A 17,632-nucleotide genomic window follows, 5' to 3' on the forward strand; every position below is an offset into this window, starting at 1 on the left:
AGCAGTGTTGCCATTATAAAGTGTTATTAGATAATTAGTATTCAAGAATTCTGACAGGGCTTGACTCCGCTTGTTAATGTTTGTACTACCCCCTCGAAACGTGATGAGAGTTCAGAGTTCACATCGCACCTTATTAGTATCTCATTTCGTTTCGTGAAGTCACATCTCCTGAGCAATGTCAACGTGACACTAGTTTTGATCATAAATTAAAAAAAAATTAAGCTAAAATCAAAAAAAAAAAACAAGTAAAAGCGTGCTAAGTTCGGCTGGGCCGAATCTTATATACCCTCCACCATGGATCGCATTTGTCGAGTTCTTTTCCCGGCATCTCTTCTTAGGCAAAAAAAAGGTTATAAGAAAAGATTTGCTCTGCTATTAGAGCGAGACCTGGAGACCTGTGTAAAATGTCAGCTAATTCGAATAAGAATTGCGCTCTTTGTGAGCTCAAAAAGTAAAATAAAGAGATCGATTTATTTGGGAGCTATATTCAGATTCAGACCATAATAAACACGTATGTTGATGGTCATGAAAGAATCCGTCGTACAAAATTTCAGGCAAATCGGATAATAATTGCGACCTCTATAGGCTCAAGAAGTCAAGATCCCAGATCGGTTTATATGGCAGCTATATCAGGTTATGAACCGACTTGTACTTTATTTGACACAGTTGTTGAAAGTAACAATAAAAAACGTCTTGCGAAATTTCAGCCAAATCGGATAGGAATTGCGCCCTCTAGAAGCTCAAGAAGTCAAGTCCCCAGATCTGTTTATATGACAGCTATATCAGGTTATGAACCGATTTGAACCATACTTGGCACAGTTGTTGGATATCATAACGAAATACTTCGTGCAAAAATTCATTCAAATTGGATAAGAATTGCGCTCTCTAGAGGCTCAAGAAGTCAAGACCCAAGATCTGTATATATGACAGCTATATCAGGTTATGGACCGATTTGAACCATACTTGGCACAGTTGTTGGATATCGTAACAAAACACGTCGTGCAAAATTTCATTCCAATCGGATAAGAATTGCGCACTCTAGAGGCTCAAGAAGTCAAGACCCAAGATCGGTTTATATGACAGCTATATAAGGTTATGGACCGATTTGAACCATACTTGGCACAGTTGTTGGATGTCATAACAAAACACGTCGTGCACAATTTCATCCCAATCGGATAAGAATTGCGCACTCTAGAGGCTCAAGAAGTCAAGACCCCAGATCGGTGTATATGGTAGCTATATCAGGTTATAGACCGATTTGAACCATACTTGGTACAGTTGTTGGATATAATAACAAAACACGTAGTGCAAATTTTCATTCCAATCGGATAAGAATTGCGCACTCTAGAGGCTCAAGAAGTCAAGACCCAAGATCGGTTTATATGGCAACTATATCAGGTTATGGACCGATTTGAACCATACTTATCAAAGTTGTTGGATGTCATAACAAAACACGTCGTGCAAAATTTAATCCCAATCGGATAAGAATTGCGCACTCTAGAGGCTCAAGAAGTCAAGACCCAAGATCGGTTTATATGGCAGCTACATCAAAACATGGACCGATATGGCCCATTTACAATACCAACCGACCTACACTAATAAGAAGTATTTGTGCAAAATTTCAAGCGGCTAGCTTTACTCCTTCGGAAGTTAGCGTGCTTTCGACAGACAGACGAACGGACGGACGGACATGGCTAGATCGACATAAAATGTCGCGACGATCAAAATATATATACTCTATGGGGTCTCGGAAGAATATTTCGAGTAGTTACAAACAGAATGACGAAATTAGTATACCCCCCATCCTATGGTGGAGGGTTTAAAAACTGAAAAACCAAGTCAAAATTTGGATATTTCAAAATTAAACTATTCATACCTCCTTAACCGTACACTATGTCATGGTACATTATGCATATGCCGAGCTCTTTCTCCAGAGGCCTAAATACTAAAGTATTAGTGTTTTGTATAGTGTAATTTTCGTCTGTCGAGAGATGGCATTGTTTCTAACCTGCTTGCTTAATCTAAGGTAGCATCTCTTAGCCAATTTTATTCTTCGCTTTATTTCAAAACTGGTGTCATTCGTTTCGGTTACGGTGGTGCTGAGGTAAATAAAGTTACTAACCATCTTAAAGCTGTGGTTCCAAACTTTCTCCGTTTTTTCGGGTGTACAAAACGTTCACTGCCAGACCCACTTTCACAGTTTCTCGAATGTTTCAAAGGCTGCTGTTATTAAGTTCGGTTATTGCGGCTATGAGACTTAAGGAGATGGAAGAATGGGTGAAGGATAGGTATAAACGAGGCGACGATAGGAAACCTGGAAGGAATTGAAGAGGTTTCCAATCGGATACCTGAGACGACACTTGAGGCCGAGTGCGAGGCACTGCTGCCAGCGGCACAGTCCTGGATTGACGGAACCCTAGTATTGCCATCTGGAAGATCATGTTACACGGATGGAACAAAGCTAGAGGGGTCTACATTGAGAACCCAGGGACTGAGATCTGTTTTAGACTGCCTGGCCATAATACGGTCCTGCAGGCGGAGATCCGGCCGATCACGGAATGCCTCACGCGTTTGGTGTAAACGGACAGTAAAATGGCCATAGGGACAACAACAACCAGGACGGTAAGATCACGAAAAGTGTTGGAATATAAGAAGGAGATTAACGCCCTAACGTTGCCTCAACCATTTTTATTGCCAACCGAATGCTGATGGTTCCTCATACTACGAAGGTTCATGAACAGTTCGGTTGTGACAACCAATGTTGAAATTGAGGTTATTGCCTTATATTTGTTGTTGGTACCAAAAATAGTATTGTATGGAAAAATTGAAAGAGGAGACTTTTGACTTATTTTTCATTTCTGTCTCTTTATTTGAAGAATCCCAATATGTAAATATGCAAGAAGATCATAGCTTTTCAACAATAAAGAGAGAAATATACAGCCCGGAACTTCAACAAACTTGGAACTATTAAAACAAAATGGACTGCACCAACATGATGAAATAGCTGCACCACTCTCAATAACCAACAGCTGAACGATACAGGCTTATCCATTAAACTCCTTGTATATATAATAAGATGTACGGAGGCCACCGTAGCTCAGAGGTTCGCATGTCCGCCTATGATGCTAAACGCCTAGGTTCGAATCCTGGCGAGACCATCAGAAAAAATTTTCGGCGGTGGTTTTCCGCTCCTAATGATGGCGACATTTGTGAGGTTCTATGCCTTATAAAACTTCTCTCCAAAGAAGTGTTGCACTGCGGCACGCCGTTCGGACTCGGCTATAAAAAGGAGACCCATTGTCATTGAGCTTCAACTTCAATTGGACTGAACTCATTGGTATGTGGGAAGTTTGCCCCTGTTCCTTAGTTGAATGTTCATGGAGAAAATTTGCAAATAAGATGAACGCGAATTGAAATTCAGACTTACAAGATTTTTTGTAATATCATTATTTAATCCATACGGGACATTTACTTTTGCACTTATAAATACTACCAAACTTAGCCGCGGGAAGAAATAACTTTAATGACATCCTGAATGTAAATGACAATAACACAGTCGTTTAAAATAACTGTAGAAAGTAGTTGATACAACAATTAGTGGCAAACAAATTTGTTTTCTATGTAAATGATTGGCACAACCAATATATCGATTATGAACATCTTCATTTAATGTTTTCAATACTATCGTAATTAAGTTGACCACTGAACTAAGAAAATTATCGATTTTTGGTGCTGACAATTAAAAATTATTTACCATTGTCATTAATTTGTATCTATAATCGGGCCATAGCGGAGTAACTGGGAATGAGAAAGCAGTCGATTTGGAAATGAAGGCCAGAGAGCTGTCGTCAATAAACTTGGTGGACCCGAAGCCTTTTGGGTCGACGCATTCCGGGACACATAGGACTAGGAGATGAGACGTTGGAGCATTTCTTTTGTCAACGCTTTCGCGCTTAACAGATACCGGTACTTAGGTGGGTACACAATACCAGACATGATCCAACTCAGGGGCGTGGCATGGAAAACAATTAAAGATTTTATAAGTAGCACGGAATTCCTGACTTAGATTTTCTTTTTCGACGTTACTTTTTTAGTATTTAAAGCGCACAACAAGCCGATTACTGGCTTAGGTCTATGCCCATAATGGCATGGGGCCGATTAATTTCTGCACCCTCTTTTCAACCTAACCTAACCTATTAAGTCCGGTGACCGACCCATGATATCGATCTTTTAGTTAGGACTGTAAAAACAACGCTCTTTTGAATATTGCCCCAACCAACATCAGCCGCATTTCCAACAGGTCCCACGGTTTTTGTTTTGAAATTTTGATGACGAACTTGGCACAAGTGATAATGAGAAAAAGCTCGCTGTAGACTTTGGGAGCATAAAATACCTTGACACACACAACCGCACACCAAACGACCGTTTTCTTGTGGAGACAGACAACACCAGCAGACAAGGTGTGCGAGAAACTGAGCGGGCCATGAGGCAATGGCGCACAAATACATCTCAAGTCCCCAACCATATGGGTAGTCGTTGTACAGTTCGATCTACTGACTGTCTGAAAGCGTATACATTTATGCGTGCGTGTGGTTCTCTGTACGAATATCGATTGCCCTTAGCGGTCGGTGCTTGCCGCTGCTTTTTAGCTTTCCGAGCGAATTTCATTTGCCGATATTTTCTAGACAAACAGTTCTAGTCTGAGACTCGTAGTGTGAGTTGTATTTCAAAGGTATAAGCGCCAAGCTGCGGGAAAGTACTACGCTACCGAAGACACCCATCAATCGTGCATCGCATCCGAAACGATACGATCTCTATCGATACTTTGGCAAACAACAAAATAATGAATTGCTCATCGTTGCGTTCTGTTCAATTCCATTGATTGTTGTGTTCTCGGTTTCGTCGGCGCCGCTGCCGCCGCCGCGTGTATATTGTACATTCGTGTGAGTGCGTTCCTCCCGAGCGTCTGAACGGTGATTTAACCGTGGCTGATGTCAACCAAAAAATTTAAATAAAAATATTAAGAAATAAATAAAACAATACTGAAGTGATGTTGTTATTCGATGTGTTGTTGTTCTTCTTTCAGAATCTAGTTGCTCATGTGTAGAATTAAGAAAAGAAAAAGTCCACAAGAAACGGAAGAGCACTGTGTATACAAAAGAAGCCGTCCGATTAAGAAAGCCATATTCAAGTCATCTGGCGAAAATTATTCAAAGCCAGACGTAAATAACTACCACAGCAAACTGCTATCTGCTCTGTCGGTTTGTCTAGTTGTCTTATCTGCCTGTATATGCCATCTACGTTCTGTGTGAATATCTCTATTAGAATCTTAAGTGTTGTTGTTGTTGATGTTGGCGCGCAGTGCTAATCAAAAGCACAAATATTCCACGGTGAATTCAACAGATAAATATTAATTAAATACCACCCACCCAAACCCACAAGACGAAGAGTCCGGAAAAGTGTTGAGGTAACAGCTGTAATGAACGGTGCTTTTTAGAGTCTCTGAAATCGTCCGTGGCAAAGTTACAGTGACATTAAATTCAATAGTGTTCTCTGTGCAAAATCGATAGACCAGCCATTCGTAAATATTTGATATTCTCTCAGTGACAACTCCAACGTAGTTAACAAAGCTGATGTAAATTCCACAACTCCTCACGACTGCTTATATCTAAACACATACATTGAAGAAATCCTAAATACTTAGACACCCCAACGGAGTGGGTGGATCTTTGGCCCTGTTATTTGGAATATTGTAATTGTGGGGTATGTACGCTTACACTCGCTCAAAACTATCTGTTTAATAGTGTCATAACATAAGAACAACTCATGTTTTACGGGTTTGATGTCATGCTACAAACTAAAGACAAATGGTGTCAACTTTACTTTGAATAAATGAAATCATCTTTGATTTAAACCACATACCTAACTTCCTAAAAGCGACAAACTGAATATAATCACGTGATTGTGCTTGAATAAAAATAACATTCTTGCCAATTTAAACACACTCACGAGAAAAGATGTAATACCTACATTTCAAAATTAGTTGCTATATTCTCCACCATAGAATGGGGTATACTAATTTCGTCATTCTGCTTATAACTGATCGAAATTTTGATCTGAGACCCAACAAAGTATATATATTCGTGATCGCCTCGACGTTCTAAGTCGATTTTGCAAAGTCCGTCCGTCCGTCTGTCTGTCAAAAGCACGCCGGCCTTATTTTGATAATGCTCTCACATAAACCGATCTCCCGATTTGACTTATTGAGCCTCTAAAGGACGTAATTCTCATCCGATTTGGCACATGGTTTTTTATAATGACTTCCGACAACTGTGCTATGCATAGTCCAAAACGGTCCACATCCTGGTCTAGGTCACATATAAATCGATCTTCAGATTTTACTTCTTGAGCCCCTTTCAACAACCGTGCAAATTATTGTTCAAATTGGTCGATAGCCTGATGTAGGTGCCATATAAACCGATATCTCTATCTGACTTATTGAGTCTCTATAGGGCTCAATTACTATCCAATTTGGCTGAAATTTCGAACGTGATATTTTTAATGACTTCTAATGGCCATGATAAATACGGCTAATATCGGTCCATAACTTGCTTTAGCTCCTATATATTTGAAAAAGTCATTCGAAGAACTTGTTACATGTGGAGGTATATACGATTCGACCCGGTCAAACTTAACCCTTTGAGGACAAAAATTAACCGCTCGATAAAGTTTTAATTTTTTTTTTTGCATAATCCGCCCCATGCTACCATGGACATACACCTAAGCCAGTAATTGGTTTGTTGTGTGCTCTAAATACTAAAAAAGTAACATCGAAAAAGAAAATCTAAGTTAGGAATTCCGTGCTACTTAGAAAATCCCTAATTGTTTTCCATGCCATGCCCCTAGATTAGGTTAGGTTGAAAAGAGGGTAGAGATATTAATCCGCCACATGCCACTATGGACTTACACCTAAGCCGGTAATCGGCTTGTTGTGCGCTCTAAACCATGCCCCCAAGTGGGTTCATGTCTGGTATTGTGTCCCCACCTAAGTACCGGTGTCTTTTGGTCGCGAAAGCCGGGCAATGACATAGGAAATGCTCCAACGTCTCTTCATCTTCCCCGCATGCCCTACTCAAGCTATAACTTGCCGCACCGATTTTACATAAGTGTGGTATCGTCCTATGATACCAGAATCTATATGATACCGGAATCTATACTGGCCTCCTTCTTACTTCCTTTCAGTAATAGCCTCGTCCTCTCACGATCCGGATCACCCCTGACGATTTTCGCCGTCTTACCGACCGTTTCGCTGTTCCAGAGTGTTGCATGCGCATTCATCGCCCACGCCCTTAACTCAGACTACGTCGACCCGAAAGGCTTCGGGTTAAGCAAGTTTATTGACAGCAGTCCTCTGGCCTTCGCCGCCAAATCGTCTGCCCTTTCATTCCCACTTACTCCGTTATGGCCCGGCACCCTAACGATGACGATTGTGCCATTATCAGAGAAGGCGTTGATCTCCTTCTTACATTCCAAGATTGTTCGCGATCCTATCGTCCTGGTTGTTATTGCCCTTATGGCCATTTTACTGTCCGTAAAGATGTTCACACTCGACGTCCTGACGTTAGCACCACACCACTTCACGCATTCCGTAATCGCCCGGGTTTCTGCCTGCAGGACCGTATTATGGTCAGGCAGTCTAAAACAGATCTCAGTCCCTGGGTTCTCAATGTAAACCCCCAGGCCTACTCTGTCCTCTAGCTTTGATCCATCAGTGTAACATAATCTTCCAGATGGCAATACTAGGGTTCCGTCAATCCAAGACTGTGCCGATGTCAGCAGTCCCACGCCCTCGACCTCAACTGTCGTCCCAGGTATTCGATTGGGAACCTCTTTTCTTCCTTCCAGGTTTCCTATCGACGCCTCGATTATACCGCGATGGTATGAGCTGCTCCTATCCTCAATCCAGTCTTCCATCGCCTTAAGTCTCATAGCCGCAGTGGCTGCCTCACACTTAATCTGTATGTCGAGGGGCGGATATCTAGACTATCTCCAGTGTCCTATGCCAAGACAACATGTTTTCTGAACCTGCTGTATGGTTCTAATGTTGCACTTTTTCTCCATAGCAGTCCACCAAACTACTAAGTCGTAAGTTAGTATTGGTCTAATCACGCTCCTGTAGAGCCAGTGGACTATCCTCGGATTCAGGCCCCATTTCGAGCCTACGGCCCGTCTATATAGTGCCCAACATCTGTGATCCTTTTCAGTACGCTCCTGAATGTAATATTTCCAATTAAGTTTCCTATCCAAGATCACTCGTATGTATTTGACCTTGTCAGATATATATATAAGTGGTGCGTTTAATTGGTCCACCTTCGTCTTAGTCATTGTCCTATTAACTAAGTAAAGTGTCGCCAAAATGGTAAAAATTTTACCATTCGTGCTCAAAGGTAGACATTTGGGTAGAAAAACGTTTTCGAATATTACTTAGAATCCAAAATAAATCAATTGTTGCAGTGTGCGCCAGAGAAACGAGGGAGTGCATCTGAAGGGGAAGTTACCAAGTTTGTTTTTCTCTCCAATTAGTTGCCAACATGCTCTAGTCACTTGTTGTTTTTTATGGGGTAAATCCCTGGTTTATGTCGATCGGCCACGGGCCATAGCACACCTCAAGAACAATATTTGCGACCCCATTGCCAACATACCGATTAATATTCCGCAAATATTGGACTCGAATTTCAAAAATCGACTCAATCAGTGTATTCGCTATAGCGGTCGCCATTACCCAATGTAATTTTCAAGACAGCATGAAAAAAAATTGGGATATTGTATTCTTAAATAAAAAAAGAATTAAAACAATAAGTGATGTACTTTTGTTTTTATTACCTTTTTAATAATTTTCTTTCTGAAGTAACGTTTTATTTAGTGATGAAAGTAAGTTTGAGATATTTGGCAAAAAAAAAAAAAACTATAAAATTATGGCTTTTGCACACTATATGTTGGTTCTCACTGTAAGCTTACTTATATAACAAAAATCGGTATAATTCAATAAAATTCGATATTTGGAGGAAGAAGCAAATTCGGGCCTTATATATATAGAACAATTTCGGTCGTACCGTGTTTGGACAAATCTTAAGGCTCATTGTAATCACCAATGACCTATACTATACAAAGTATTTGTGCAAAATTTATGGCGGATAGCTTTCTTCTCTCGTACGCTATCATGACTTCGACAGACGGAGGGGCTCATGGATCGACTAAGAACATGAAAACATTCAAGAATATATATTAAATGATATCAATGCTCAAGAAGTCAAAATCCTAGATCGGTTTATATGGCAGCTATATCAAAACATGGAGCGAGCTACACTAATATGAAGTATTTGTGCAACATTTCAAGAAAGTAAGCGTGCTTTCGACAGACAGATAGACGGACGGACTTGAAATGTCATGACGATCAAGAATATATATTTTATGGGTTCTTAGACGAATATTTCGAGGAGTTACAAACAGAATGACGAAATTAGGGTATAAAAATGGCTCCAAAAATCCAAATGGGGCAGAAACGGGCAAAGTTTTTTTTGAACGCATATATATCCAATGATCCTCTGAATTAGAAAAATCAAGATCGGAAGCTGGATACATTTGAATAGCCAAATACATCTCTAAGTTTTTCTAAAAAAACATAAAAATTTTAAGTCGCAGATTATTATTTAACGATATGAAAATATTTGATCAACAACATTTGTAAAATTAGTTAAACGCCTAAAACAGAAAACAACAGACTTTTCAGCAGTAAACCTGCTACTCTGAAATTGCAGAACTTCTGCTCTATTAGCAGAACTACTTCTACAATAGAAGCAAAATTAACTACTAATATTCAGCAGACAGTGTTTGGTATGTGCAGCAAACTTTATTCTATGGGTGTAGAAGAGAAAAAATAGAACTCATATGTAAATGTGTGTCTCAGTGGATGTTTATAATCATCACTGAATGTAATCTTTCCATAAACTTTTTTCTTTAAATTTAGATACAAAAGGCCATGCCAGTTCATGTGCACATTAGTAGTGTAATAACAACAAAAATGCGAGCTAGCTCAGCAACATTTCAAAATGTATACTAATGGATGAATCAGGTAGCTTCTTTACGTAATATTCCACAAATTAGAATCATCGCTTCCAACAAATTTCTAAAAAAGTCTAAAAAAATGCCTAAAGTAATCAAAACAAGTAACAGGGAACCATAAAAAGTAGCATACAAATATTTTTTCAGCAGACTTGTCTACTCAGAACAGAAGATTTTGTTAGTTGAAATGGCAGTAAGAAATGTTTGCTGATGCAACAGCCCTATGTTTGCTGAAACAGCAGTAATGTCTGCTTTCCCATTTTCAGCAGACGAAAAGTGCTGTTTTAGCAAACATTTTTGCCGTTTTGAATAACAGTTTTAGTTAAGTGAAGAAGCAAAATTCTCTTCATCATACGAATCCATCCCATATACAATAGTATAACCCATCCCATCAATGTAGCAATTGTAAAGGGAAAGGTATATCATTAAATCATGTAAAAAGTTACAGATAGAGGGGCCATTGACACCAATAATACTAAAAATTAAGCTCCCCGGTATCTTAAATCTATGTAAATCCATCTTTAGTGTTGATCAACGTTAAAATACAAAAAAGCATTTAGCGGGAAGAGCGATTTATATGTCCATAAGTGAATCCGCTAGAGTGGAAAATAAAACAGAACAAAAGTGTGTTGAGTCTCTCTTGTACTCAACGAAGAATACACAATGGTATTCTTTCTTGAATATTGAGTAATTTTCACTTAATAGATAAGAATAACACTCACGCACGACATTTCTCAAACCGTCTTAGGCTCTTACGTACGATCATGATCCAATTTCTGTTTTCTGTACCATACAGCACATTCAATTAGAGAACAGGATAAACTTCTCTCCTGAGACCACCGTGGCCACAGAAAAATTGTCAGCGGTGCTTATCCCCTCACTAATGCTGGCTACATTTGTGAGGTTCCTTGCCATGTTAAAACTTTTTCCACCAAGTGGTGTCGCTATGCGGCACGCCGTTCGGACTCGGCATAAAAAGGGAGGCCGCTTATGATTGAGCTTAAATTAAATAAATTAATTAATCGGGCTGTAATCATTGATGTGAGAGAAGTATCCCCTGTTCCTTCAAGAAATTTTAAGGGAAATTTTGTTAGTTTAGTTAGATACTTCTCTTATATGAAGATTGCAGTTTATGCTGAGTCCGAATGGCAAGTTACACCACTTCGCACAAACGGTTTTCGATGGTTGCTATATACCTCATACCTGGATGTTTGGTAAAAATAAAACATAGTGAAAAAATAATTGCTTTTCGTCGAAACTCTGTCAACCTGCTAGGCAGGTACCTGACATTTCCATTAAATTTTTAAATGCTAATAGCTTTGTCATAGAGGAAATCGCAGTCTAAAATTTTGAGAAGATCGATTGTTAATGCTCTAGAAGTGAAAATTGAACGATACATATCTATGGGTTAGGTTAGGTTTAAGTGTCAGTCTGCCATCAGACTCACTTAGACGTTGTCGTCCATTATGATACCACAGGAACAGAAGAAGGAAGATGCCTCAAGTTCCCACCGTTGAACCCTCCAGACCGCTTTAAAAATCCCAATATATTGCGAATGTTCACATCCGCTAAATCAGACAGGTTCTCAAAGAAATGAGAATCTAAAGAGGACCACGTTCTGTCTGCTAGTGCGGGACACACACACAGAAGATGTTCTATAGTCTCTTCTTCCTCACAGCTTCTGCAAAAGTCGTTGCTGCCAACCTTCAGTCCGTAAGCATGTTTTCCGATTAGACAGTGACATGTCATGACGGACACAATGACTGAGACATCTTTTCTAGCCAATGACAGTAAAGTGGTAGGTCTCTTCGAGTTTAGATTAGGTCACATAGTTTTGGAATGCTCACAGCCCTCTCTTTTCGTTGTCCTTCGGGCCTGGCCCTGAATTCCACAGATTCCAGTATACCTGGAATGTGTAGGGTAGTTCCCAGTCACGCAAGCTCTCCGCTTTACAAGTCCATGGGATATCTCTGTGGCCCGGCACCTAGAACAGATGAATTTTGAACTGTTCAGCCATCTCGTTGCAAAATCTGCGACAGTCGGGGCGGTTTTTTGTTCAGAAATATGTTCTCCAGAGATTTAATGGCTGCCTGGCTATCTGAGAAGATATTTATTCCAATCGTCGTTATGACATTATATTTTAGCCATTCAAACACTTCCTTAATTGCAAGAATCTTCGCTTGATACATACTGCAGTAGTCGGGTAAAATTTTCGATATGACCAGTTCTAGATCTTTAGAGTACACTCTAAAACCCACCTGGTTGTTTAGTGTGGAACCATCCGTATAGAAGTCTATGTAATTTCTGTTACCAGGGGTATCGTAGTTCCAATCGGTTCTATCAGGAAAAGTGGTACAGTACTTTTTATCAAAAGGCGGCTCAGGTAGGGTGTATTCCACACTGCCTGGAACATCGGATATTGTATCAAGAATAACACAGTGTCCAGTTCCCTTAACCTCATAGCAGTGGTCGCTGCAATTTGTGTAGCCACAATGTCCAGGGACATAAGATGTAGTATTAAATTCAGTGCATCAGTGGTGTCGTCTTCAGTACGGCTGTGATGCACAAAGAAGTCATCCTTTGGATCCGGTTAAGTATTGAGCAGTAGGTGGACTTTTGAAGGGCCGTCCACCAGATCACAACACCATATAGCATCATAGGTCCGACAACTGCAATATATACCCAATGCATGACACACGGTTTAAACCCCCAATTTTTGCCAATAGCTCTCTTGCAGGTGTATAGGGCAAGAGTTGCCTTTCTTGCCCTTTCCAAAATGTTGGATTTGAAGTTCCATTTCCTGTCCAGCAAAACACCCAGGTATTTTGCGTTTTCTGCAAATGGAACATTCTCTCCGCCCAAGAAAACAGGTTCTACTGAAGGCAACTTGTATCTCCTGCTTAAAAGAACTACTTCCGTCCTGCACGGATTTATACCTAGACCACTTTCGGTAGCTCATTTTGCTGTTGCACGTAGAGCTTCCTGAAGTATATCCTTTAGAGTGCAGGGAAACTTTCCCCTAACCGCAATTGCCACGTCATCAGAACACGCGACCACTTTTACACCTTTTTCTTCCAGAGACAATGATATATTGTTCATGGCTATATTCCAAAGTAAAGAAGACAGTACACCTCCTAGAGATGTTCCTCTTCTGATCCATCCTTTTAGATCCACAGATCGCAAGCCTGCCGTAATACATCCTTTAGTAAGTATGTTATCAATAAACTTTCTTACGGTACAGTTGATGCCTAGAAACTCCAACTCCTTCATGATTGACGTCGGTTTTACTTTATTGAAAGCACCTTTAATGTCAAGAAATGCTTCCATTGTATATTCCTTGACAGCAAGAGAACCCTCTATGAAGCCGACTAGATCGTGAAGTGCTGTTTCAGTGAATTTGCATTTACTATATGCATGCTGCTGCCATGGCAGGCGATCGCCAGGAATCTTTGCCCTAAGATATGTTTCTATCAACCTCTCTATTGTCTTCAGCATAAAGAATGGCAGACTAATAGGACGAAAACCTTTCGCCGTCGTGTGGTAAGATTTTCCTTCTTTCGGAATAAAAATTACCTTCGTGTCCCTCCATTCCACAGGTATATATGACATTCTGATACAAGCAGAGCATATCTCCCTAAGCTGGGGAACCAGTCTATCAGAGACAGCTTGTAATGCAACCAGTGACACATCATCAGGACGTGTTGACTGGTGAAAGTTTTTTGGCTCAGACACAATTTCCCTAATAGCCTCCGACGAACGCATACCAGTGACAACCTCTTCTGGCGCCACGTTGTCCGTTGGAGAATTTCCCGGGAAATGTGTATCAACGAGTAGTTTTAGTGTTTCCTCACTAGTCGTTGTCCATACATTCTCTAACTTCTGAATATACCCCTCGAAATAGGTCTCGAGGACTGAATCTTCCTTAACCAAGAGGCCTCAGATGTATCCTCCACGGAGCTGCAGAATTCTACCCAGGATTTTTTTTGAGCCTTTCTTAGCTCGCCCTTATATTTTCTTAACTCAGTCTTATTGATGTCCCTATCGTGTGATTTTTGCTCTGTTGAAGAGTTTTCAGCAGTCCTTCCTTAGACTAACCAGCTCTGGGGTTCACCATGTCGCTCGCTGTTTGCCCCTTGGCGTGGCGCTTGGACATGCTGACACAAGCGAGTCATTCAGCACCTTCGTGATCCGCTTGACCACTATGTCTATATCCTACGTAGTTTCCACTTCCTTTTCTAGTCTTCAAGGGATAGACTTGTAGAATTTGTGCCGTAATTTATCCCAATCCGCCTTTCTTCTGTTTAACCGAGGGACCACTTCTGCAGTATTTTCTCCAAGGCTGAAACTATTATAACGATGATCAGAGAAACTGTGGTCACATATCAATGGGAACTATATCTAAATCTAAACCGCTCTCTATGAATTCTCCAGGGATCCAATGACTCGTAGAAGAAATTTGGTAGGTATTAAAGTCTATGCTCAAAATAAAATTAGCAGACAGTGTTTGCTGATGTCAGCAAACTTATTTCTGTGTGTGTAGGGTATAATAACTTAAGTTAAATTTTCTTCCATTTTTGACAATATGGCGTCTACAAATAAAAAAAAGCCAAAATTCCATCCTAACTTTTTTAAATGATTTATTATTTCAGTTACTATGCTTCAAGATCAGGGTTTACTTGTAGGAAATAAAAAGGAAACTAAACCCATGTAAAATTAATTACTTCGTTGTAATAAAATTATTGAACTCTTAATGAGCAATAGCTTGACATTGTATTAAGACAAATTTTTCCTCAAATTAAGTTCATCTTAAATAGCGTTAAGACTCAATTTTTTAAGTGGAAAAAAATTATAGTAGCTAGATGCAAATTTAACGTCGCTGTTCAAAAATTCGCTTTCTCTCTGTCTATACGTTATGACAGCTATATATGCATATCCAAGTATGGTCCATAAGAGAGCTTTATAAAAATATGATACGACTTACGCCATCTTTAACTTGGACAATACCACAGATAGTTTTAAATTATCAAATCTACAAGTTCAATCAAGAGATTAGGCAACATGGTCCATATATCTGAGTATATTGGGTAAGGATGTCAAGTTCATAAACCAACCCACTGTTTAAAATTTCCTTTAGTAAGCCTTTAATAAGCTATCTCCATCATAGATAGCATTTGTCAAGTTCTTTCCCCGGTATTTCTCATTGGTAATCAAAGGATAATGGATAAGAATTGCTATACTTTTGGAACTATATCAAGTTTAGACCTATTCATGCCATGCTTGGTTTGAATGATTAAGATCATAGTAGAAGTCATTGTTCAAAAATTCTGGGTAGCCCTCTAGGGGCTCAAAAAGTAAGATCGTGAAATCGGTTTATATGGAAGCTACAATATATCAGGTCCTATTGGACCTATTCAGACCATATTTGGCACGTTGAAGGCCATAAGGGGAGGGGGAGAGCAAAATTTCAGCCAAATTTGACAAGAACTGCGCCCTCTAGGGGCTCAAGAAGTGTAATAGGGATATCGGTTTGTATGGGATCTGTATCAGATTTTAAGCATATTCAGGCCTTACTTAGCACGCAGCAGAAGTCATTGTGCAAAGTTTCAACCAAATCGGATAAGAATTGTCCCCTTTAGAGGGTCAAGAATTATAAAGGGGAGGTCGGTTTATATGGGAGCTATATCTGATTTTAGACCGATTCGGAAACGTCATTGTAAAAATTTCAGCCAAGTCTGTTAATAATTGCGACCTCTAGAGGCTCAAAAATCAAATAAAATTTACGGAGAGTGTTAAACTCTCTCCAAGAGACACCTTCACGCTTATGGAGCTGTGGCCTGATGAGGGCCTCAATTTATGGCAAAGTGTTGTATTTATATGAAAACGTTGATACGACCGTCACACAGTGGGCTAAAAAATGTGGTGAACATATTCCTGCATTTTGGAACGAAAAGAGATATCATTGAAATGGTTAAACCCGAGGTGTTCATTAGATTATGTGTAAAATTTCAAAGACTTTGCCAATTGGTGGGCCTTTAAAGTGTGTCTCCTTGGCACTACAAAATTTTGTACTGGTTGCCAAAAGCGCAGTTGTGGTCCGATTTTCAAAAACAGATTTCATCTTTTATAGTGTGTAAGATATTCGAATAACATTATTTTTTCTAAATTTTCACCGAGATTGATCCCCTATTTTGTTCTTTGCGAGGATATTTCTTGGTTGATTTTCAGCTTTAAATTGATTTGAATAGCTGTTATATGTGAAAGTCCTTACTTCAGCCAAAAGTTATGTGAGTTAAAAGTTATGCTTTTTTGGCCAAAACAAAATTAATTTCATTGTTTCGTCTCTGAAACGAAAATTGACCTGAAGCCTTCACTTTAAGTTATTGTATTGTAAAGTTGGCTTAATGTAGATGCGATTTCTATCACAAGGATATCTCTAATCATTACCAAATGTTCTTCATCCCACTGTACGTCATCAGCTTTTAAACCCACCTCCTCGAAATATTGAACTGCGTTCCTATAAGTAGGGTTTTTTTTAAACTAATAGAGATATAAACTGAGTTAATAAAAAAGTACTTTTTAAACAGATCCATGGTGTTGAGTATCGAAGTTGGAGCCGGGCCGAAGTTACCACAATTTTACTTGGTTTATTTTATTTTATCTAACGATTCAAATGAATGACATGTCTAAGTTTTATAATTTTTTATACCCTCCACCATAGGATGGGGGTATACTAATTTCGTCATTCTGTTTGTAACTACTCGAAATATTCGTCTGAGACCCCATAAATTATATATATCCTTGATCGTCGCGACATTTTATGTCGATCTAGCCATGTCCGTCCGTTTGTCCGTCCGACCGTCTGTCTGTCGAAAGCACGCCAACTTCCGAAGGAGTAAAGCTAGCCGCTTGAAATTTTGCACAAATACTTCTTATTAGTGTAGGTCGGTTGGTATTGTAAATGGGCCATATCGGTGCATGTTTTGATATAGCTGCCATATAAACCGATCTTGGGTCTTGACTTCTTGAGCCTCTACAGTGCGCAATTCTTATCCGATTGGAATGACATTTTGCACGACGTGTTTTGTTATGATATCCAATAACTGTGGCAAGTATGGTTCAAATCGGTCCATAACCTGATATAGCTCTCATATAAATCGATCTTGGGAATTGACTTCTTGAACCTCTAGAGGGCGCTATTCTCGTCCGATTTGGCACAAATTTTGTACAACGGCTCCTCCCATGGCCTTCAACATACGTGTGCAATATGGTCAGAATCGATCTAAAGCTTGATTCAGCTCCCATATAAACCGATCTCCCGATTTCGAGCCCCGAATCGGACTATAACTTGATGTAGCTGCTCCTCCATCCTTATTCATTATACTTTGTTTGCCTAAAAACAGATACAGCGCAAAGAACTCGACAGATGCGACCATGGTGGAGGGTATATAAGATTCGGCCCGGCCGAACTTTGCACGCTCTTACATGTTTTTTGATAAGATTGGCTGCCTCC

At 39.7% G+C, this 17,632-nt stretch overlaps 1 protein-coding gene across 3 annotated transcripts in view; it reads left to right on the forward strand.

Moving 5' to 3' along the window:
* The first annotated feature begins 4,536 nt into the window (after positions 1-4,536).
* The window catches only part of LOC106083286 (muscle M-line assembly protein unc-89), a 106,183-nt gene continuing 93,087 nt past the window's right edge, over positions 4,537-17,632 (forward strand). The window contains exons 1-2 of one of the 3 annotated variants that reach the window (XM_059364581.1): positions 4,537-4,941; positions 5,087-5,763. The gene's annotated coding sequence lies outside the window, so the exon portion shown is untranslated. Of the gene's footprint in view, positions 5,764-17,632 lie in introns of all 3 variants that reach the window. The other 2 variants (XM_059364583.1, XM_013246214.2) reach the window with 2 other exon arrangements.

The sequence above is a fragment of the Stomoxys calcitrans genome, chromosome 3 (assembly GCF_963082655.1).
Source record: "Stomoxys calcitrans chromosome 3, idStoCalc2.1, whole genome shotgun sequence".
NCBI lineage: Eukaryota > Metazoa > Arthropoda > Insecta > Diptera > Muscidae > Stomoxys > Stomoxys calcitrans.